The following is an 8,148-nucleotide window of genomic DNA, read 5'->3' as shown; positions in this document are numbered from 1 at the left end:
TGGAGTCCCTTTCTGCTTCTGTAGTAATAATAGTAGAGTGAGAAAAGAAGCAAGTTGTGATGAGAGTCACCTGGTTTTTGTTTTTTGTTTGTATGTTTGTTTGTTTTTGAATGGACCGGTAATATCATCTGTGTAAGGAACTCCCCCTACCAATACAGATGGATAGTCTCTGCTATTTAGTTTTAAAAAGGAGCCTGGGGAGCTAAGAAACTATATGATTTTCCCAGGGTCACAAAGTTAGTATGTGTCAGGGGTGAGACTTGAACTCAGGTGTTTCTGACTCTTATCCTCTGTCTTACATGACCTCACAATTTTTAGACTATTGATAAAAATATTAACTTTGATTTTGGTAACCTAATGTGAGATCATTGTCAAATGACCCACAAACGAGCATCCTACTAGAGGAATTTTGACATTCTTGCTAAATATAAAACTAGAAGTTGGAAAATGTGTTTACCTAAATGTTAAGTGAGGCAGCTAGGTGGCTCAGTGGATAGAGTGCTGGGTTTAGAGTCAGGAAGATCTGAGTTCAAATCTGGACTAAGACACTTATTAGCTGTGTGACCCTTGGCAAACCATTTAACCTCTGTTTGCCTTAATCCACTGGAGGAGGAAATGGTAAGCCCCTTCAATATCTCTGCTAAGAAAACCCCATGGACAGTTTTGGCATGCTATGATCCACAGGGTCACAAAGAGTTGGATACAATTGAATGATAACAATAACAAATGTGAAGCTAAATGGTAAGTTGATTTTCAAGTTCTCCTGAGCACAGAAAAAAAAAAAGAGATGCTGGCATTGGTTTTTGTGTTCCAAATGCAAGAAAAAAGCATGATGTTATGGGACATTTAGTCATCTCATGTTTCAATGCTCATGATAAGTATTTGCAAAACGACCACAATGAAAATAATTGATTCTTATGCACCAACATCTGTTTCAGGGGATAAAGAGGTAGGGAAATAAAACAAAACACTCACAAGGACCCTCCAGATTAAATTGGCATATACTTTGATACTCAGTCATGACTTTGATGCACAGATAGGAATAGGTGAACTTAGTGGAAAATATGTTGGAAAGTATGGTTCAGGACTAAGGAATGATAGAGAAACATGAGACGACCTACAGGAAGTAGTGCAAATGAGATGAATGGAATGAGAACAATATATGAAATGACTAATTTGGTTTGCTTTTTGAACTTGAACTATGATTTTATTGGTATGGGAACTCCTGATATGGAAATGCCCTTTACCAATGTCAATCAGCACCTGTGCTGCAAATTTTAGAATTGCGTGGAAGACTGAGTGATTAAGTGATTTTCTCAGGGTCTCATCATTGGATGTGTTAGAAGAAAAATTGAATTCTGGTCTTCCTGACTCTGGATCTCTGTCTGTATCATTCTACTTCTCAATGACTATAATAATATGCTAGAAACAAAGTTGAATGAGAATTACTATACTGATAGATTTGGGTACTAGAAAATAGATGTGAAGATGCTTTTCTCCTGGAAGTAGAAAGGTGAGTGTTTACTGGTATGGAATACTGCGTACACCCTCAGAAACACTAACTATGTTGTTGGTTTCACTTAACCATTTTCCTTTGTTACAAAGTACATTTGGTCGGGGGGAGCAGAGTAAGAGAAATTATTTACGTCTGGGACTGCTACAAAAACACAAACGTTAATAAATTAATAAGGAGTAAGGAATGATAAAAGCCAAAGACTTGCACAGAACTCTCATGCCTATATACCATGAATATTTTCTTTGAGAAACTTATCAGAAAGTTCTAGACATAGGAAGCACCAAAGAACATGGCAAAATAATGAAAGTGATTCTATATTAATAAATGGTAAATGACTTACTGATATAGTAATTTCTGATTCAGCTATCTGTATATCATTTAGTCATTGTTTTTTAGAGCAAATATTAGAGCCAGAAGATAGAATAAAAATGAGAAAAATATTTATCTGGCAATTCTATTTAAGTGAGCTAGTGACACTAGAAAATGAGTAGAAGGTGGAAAAGACCATCATTAATTAAATAATTTACAACAGTTTTATAAGAAATTTAACCAATACAAATTAAATATCATAATGAGGGGACAAGAAAGCCTTTTAAAAAAAACCCTTAGCAGACTATTGACTTATTTGCCAAATAGATATAGAAATCAAGGGCCACACCAACTTAAAATATAAACAGATTTTCAAGATCTTAAAGAGGAGTATAATAGAAGATTATAAGTAGTGTTTCCATATAAGATAATGAGTAATGGAGGGGAAAAAAAACAAAAACAAAAACAAAGAATGCTTGGCAAGAAAGCCACCTAAGCAAAGCCATTGTGAAGTTATTAAAGGATGAAATTGGAAAAAGAACAAATGAAAGATGAAAAAGATCTGCAAAAAATTTTGTAATGAACTCTTTTCACCATCAAGGACTATGGAGCCATCTTATTTGGACTCTGATATCATATCCCCAAATGTGCTTATAGAAGAAGAAGAAATGTCACTGAAGAAAACAAAGAAAGGTAATATATTCAGCGGATCCCCATGCTAGAGGCAATACAATTTCAAGGCTATTAAGGATCAATTCTCAAGATACCTGAGGGAGAAGATACCAAAGGCTTGGGGGTGTGGGGAGAAACACCTCACTCATTATTACTCTCCCAGTATATGATGGATCAATAACTATTGACCCATTTTTGTACTTTTCCATTTATATATATATATTTTTTTGTGTGTGAAAATAATCACCCCAAAGCCATCTTTAATAAATAAATGAATGAGCAAATGGATTAAAAAAAAAGCATTTATTAAGAGCTTACTATGTGTTAGACACTGTGCTAAGTGCTAGGAATATACATACAAAGACAATCCTTGCACTCAAGAAATTTACATTTTACTAGGGGAAGAAAATATATATAGGGAAGTGGTGGTCAAGGAGGAATATCTTGGTTTAAAAAGTTACAAGGATGGGAAGTAGATTGGTACACCTTTTCCAAGACTAATGACAGAAGTCACATGATTACAGTCGTAGAACCAGAGAGCAGGGTAGATGTGGACAGGGGGTCCAAATGAGGCATATTGCAGCTGGTGTGATGTCTGGAGAATGGAGATAAACCATGGTTGAAGCTGTTCTTTGGCAGTGTGTTAACTCTGGCAACCACCACTCAGCACAGAGAATCCCTCAGTGAAAGGGTATTATAATAGGCAGTCTTTTCACAAGTGATGTTCCATAGTAGACAGATATAGTAGAAAAAGGTAATTAGATAGCTAATATTCTGGGTGTTCCATGTATAGCTGAAAATTATACAAGACTCCTTGAAAGACATAACAATAGAGATAAGTTTATTCAATGACTTTTTGATCATTAAGAAAGCATAAAGCAAAGGAGTATTCCAGGGGATAGTCCAAGTTAAAGAGAGATTCCCTACAATTGGTGAGGTACTCCAGATGCTTTCCTTTATAGATAAAGTTATGATTGTACCAAGCCGTGGAACTTTACAGAGCCTAAATAAGATTCACAATCCCTCGAATCACCTAGCCAAACTAGGCAGCTAGGTGGTAGAGTAGATAAATGCTGGACTTTAAGTCAGGAAGACCCGAGTTCAGATCCTGTCTCTGACATTTACTAGCTTTGGGATCCTAAGTAAGTCATTTAAATTCTCTCATTTTGATTTCTTTATCTGTAAGATGGCTATAATAACAGCATCTACTTTACAGGGGGTATTATGAGGACCAAATGAAATAGCATAAGTAAAGCACTTTGCAAACCTTAAAGTACTATATAAATGCTATCATTGTGTTTTTTGTTATTATTACCGTTACTATCATTATTGTTAATGTTACTATTAGCCACAGGAAAAAAACAAGTTGAAGAATACTTGCTGCCCAGGCTGAGATATCCAGTCGGATGGGTAACCAACAGAACTCATCCAAGAGCCTATTTGTCTTAGACAGACACATCAAATATATAATACCCTGAGTCCAAGATTAAGAGGAGGTCAAGCTGGATTGCTTTTGGGAATCTGACATTATTTTAATGACCCCCAACCTTCTTCCTGAAACAAAAGCCTATCTTTTTATGCCACTATTTTCCCAGTGTTGTTATATGGCCATGAGTCATAAAACACTACAGTCTCTAGAAAACTGAAATTATTGATCACCCAGAGCACAGTGGAGCAATTTATAGTGAGTGAGAGCAAATGATAGCACATTTATATTGGGTAGCTTGAAGTCTATTTGCATAAGACCCTCCTCCTTGGTGGAGATTGGTTATTCTCAGCTTTATACCTTCATGAAAGATGGTGTATATTGAATAATCAATCTCCACCAAGGAGGAGAGTCTTATGCAAATCGACTTTGAGCTACTCATTACACATCAAAGACAAGTCGTTACGAAGGCAAAGAGATCTAAAGGATGCCATTACAAAAATTTATGAATGAAAGAGATGTATCAGTCACATAGTGAGAATGAGGGATAAACAATGGACAGCCCATAATGCTCTACTGCTAGACTTGCAATACCAAGAGACAGTGAAGAAGTTTCTTTGCACACAGAGCAGACCCCCTGCAATCCCTCCCCCCCCCAGTATTGGTGTGCATGGATAAGAATTGCACAGGGACAAATAAGTCATAATTTTCATCGCTGGAAAAATAACCCACATTGATGAGTCAGTCAACAAGCATTTAAATGCTACTATATACCAGGCACTGTGCTAAATGCCAGAGATACAAAGAAAAGCTAAAGATGTCTCTACCTTTAAAGAGGTCACATCCTAATGGAGAATACAACATGCAAACACTTAGGTACATACAAAATAGATACCAAGCCCCAGCCTATCTGAGATTCTACTATAGAATATTTTGAGCTTGGAAAACAGATTCAGAAACTATGAACGATGGAGTAAAATCATTAGAAATAGCTAAATAGAAAAGAAGTAAGCTCTATACATGTTAAGTTCTTAATAAAGTTTTCATTGTTAGATGAATGAATCATAACGTAGGTTATATCATTTGAAAAAAGAAATATTTATGTCATCAAAATAAGAAAAAGATGGAACATCATTAGGTATCTGTAATTATACATCTGAATTATGTCTAGGATACTTACTAACATTCTTCAGAACATTCTCCTGTTTATAATTAGTCATCTTTCTATTAAATACCATGTAAAAACCCCTGCTTCCTACTGATAATACTTTCCTTGCTTGTAGCAGGACTTTTTTTTTCCCCTCTAAAAAAACCAATGTGTTACTACTGTCTCTCTTTTTAAAAATTACACTCTGGTAGATATTTCTGGGTGCTAGTAACTATATAATTCTCCATTTTCACCTGAGAGAAGATAACTTTCTAAGTTGGTCACTTCCCAATGGCTCTTAATTAAAGAACAAAGAATAGCTTCTTTCTTGGGAATTGTTGGAAGGGACCCCAGAAATAGTTATCCTGGCTGCCTAATAATGTCTCTCACTCCTCTCTAGGCTTCACTCTGGATGTCCTCTACATACCTCAGCTTTATATTCTGAAGCCTCATTCCAGTCCTAGAATTCACACAGTAACCCTCCACCTTTGTGGCTTCTCCTTCTTATGATTGGATTGCTCTCCCAGAAACTCCATTTAAGGAAGTTTTCAGGCCAGCTATGTCTTACTCTCCTCCAGTATATCCTCTGGACTTTTTCTACCATGCCATACTTGGTACCTTTGATGACCCCCATTTCCAATTTTCTCCTTCCTACCCCTTTTCAGCTTCCTTTTATATATGATCTTCCCTCATTAGAATATAAGCTCCTTGAGGGCAGGGACAGTTGTTTAGCATAGTGCAGGCCTTACATGCTTGCTGATTACTGTCTATAGCTCAATTATAAATTGGTTGTTTTTCTCGGAGACTTCACTGGTCATTTAGCCTTCTGAAATCTCCAGACATCTGTAAATCAGTGAACAGAGCCAAAGCCTGAGCATTAGACTTGATATACTGTGATGGGCCAGTTTGCCATGTAAAACAGAAGGAAGGCTCTGATTGGCTGACAGTAACAAAGTATGTTCCAGTGAAATCTGAGAAACTTGGGAGAAGTAAAAAGAGACAATTAAGAAGAGGAATATGACTAGTGGATATAGTCACCAGTATCAGGACCAATAGTGGCAGGATAGTAATTAACAAAAGAGAAAAGGAATGGGTACTGGAGTATAGATGTGGCAGGCAGTACATAGGATAGGGCAAATATAGGGAAGATTCCCCCTCTCAAAAAAAATATTAAAAGCTTAAAGTTTGGACACTTCTGAGATTGTCGTTTGGCCCTTTGGACAAATAGAATCTGAAGCACAACTCTTATATTTAGATTAGGGACTTCAAAAATCATCTAGTCCAACCCATGCCTGAAGCATGCATTTTATTTTGTTTTTATCATGTAAAGTACCTTCACATTCACTTTCCACTTAAAGAACTTCAGTGACAGGGAACTCACTACCATATGGGACTAACTACTCTCTACTACTACCCAGGGAACTGCTACTACTACTACTACATTCCATTTATGGATAGTGCTAATTGTTAGGAGTTTTTTCCTTGTGTTGAACTGAAAATTTTCTCTTTGCATCTTCCATTCACTGGTCTTAGTTCTACCTTCCAGGATGAAGTAAAAAAAATAACTACTCCCTATTCTATATAATCTTTCATATATTTGAAGATAGTCATTATGTCCCCTTTTAAGTCCCCTTTTTGGTTAGGCTAAACACCCCATTTTGATTTCTGGGGGGAGGGATGGAATATAATGGTCCTCAAGGTCCATATGGTTCTCCCCTTCAAGTTTAGAGGTCTTAGATGATGAGTTATAACTTTAGTCACAATTACTCTGAGCCCCAGGTTAGGAAAATTCTCTCTGACTAGTTTTATATTCATATCTATCTCTAATTAACCCATGGCCTCTTTGTGTCTGAGACACAATTCTGTTTACTAGAAACTTGGGTAACATAATAGTAAGACTTTATTATAGCATCTGAGGATAGACAGGCACTGGGACAGGAAGTTGTGAAAATAGACAGCCTTTCTTGGGATTTCCCTCAGCCTGAGTCTTCTGCTCTGAGATGCTTGTAGAGCTGATGACTTTCCACCATATATCCCCTTTCTACCACAGCTCACTTCTCCTTTTGCTCCTTAGGAATGTTCGTGGAATATCATGCTTCCAGAATCCAACCTTTCAAATCCAGAGCCTCAGGATCTCTATGTGGTTCTGAAAAAGCTCCTTTCCTTTATGCAAATACCTTAGAGAGGGAACTAGTCTCTCACACAAAGACTGATTCAAGGAAGTCAGTCAGTCAATAAACATTTCTTAAGTCCTACTATGATTTGCCAAGCACTGTTTCTAAGCACTCAGTATAGGCTCTGTTTATACTTGGCTCCGATTGATTCAATAGAGTTCTTACATAGCAAAGGTAATTATTTTTAAGTGGGTGGGATAATCAATAGAGTTCTATCCCTAGCATCTTTTTAATGTTTCAGTCAGCAAGTTTCAGAGAGAATAGTAACCAACCTTCATAGGATCTAAGATTTAGAACTGGAAGAGATTTTAGGGATTATCTAATCCAACCCTCTCAGGTTTCTCATGTGTAAAATGGACACATTTTACAAGATCATACAATTTGTAAATGGCAGAGCTTTAATTTGAACCCAGGTCAGGTTCTCTGACTCCAAATTCAGCATACTTTCCACTGTATTATTATGCTTGGAATCAGGCTGTGTAAAGTCTCAGATCTACCATGGTGGGGCAAATGTGGACATGTCACTTAATTCCTCTGAGACTCAGTTTCTTTAACTTGCACAGTCTCAACCTTGTGAAGTGGTTTTTTTTTGTAAACTCTGAAGGGTTACCTATGTGACCTATGAACTGCCCATGTGATGAATGTATTTGCATATTTTATAGAACGCTAATGACTGACTTGTGTGGGTACAGCATCTCTCTCCAGCCCCTCCCTACTAAGGACCACCTAGGTTCTTCTTTCCATACCTATTTCCCCCCAAAAAAAAATCAGTTCAGAGACTAAAGAGGTGGGGAAGAGGGAATGAAAGATAGTAAGCAGAAAGAAATCCAGCATGATCCTGGATAACTGAATATTTAGTTCTCATTTTCCTCTGGCCAACTATTTCTTTTGCCTATTAAATTTC

This window comes from Phascolarctos cinereus, unplaced genomic scaffold (assembly GCF_003287225.1).
Source record: "Phascolarctos cinereus isolate Bilbo 61053 unplaced genomic scaffold, phaCin_HiC Scaffold_1;HRSCAF=81, whole genome shotgun sequence".
NCBI lineage: Eukaryota > Metazoa > Chordata > Mammalia > Diprotodontia > Phascolarctidae > Phascolarctos > Phascolarctos cinereus.
This window is presented reverse-complemented; position numbering follows the sequence as displayed.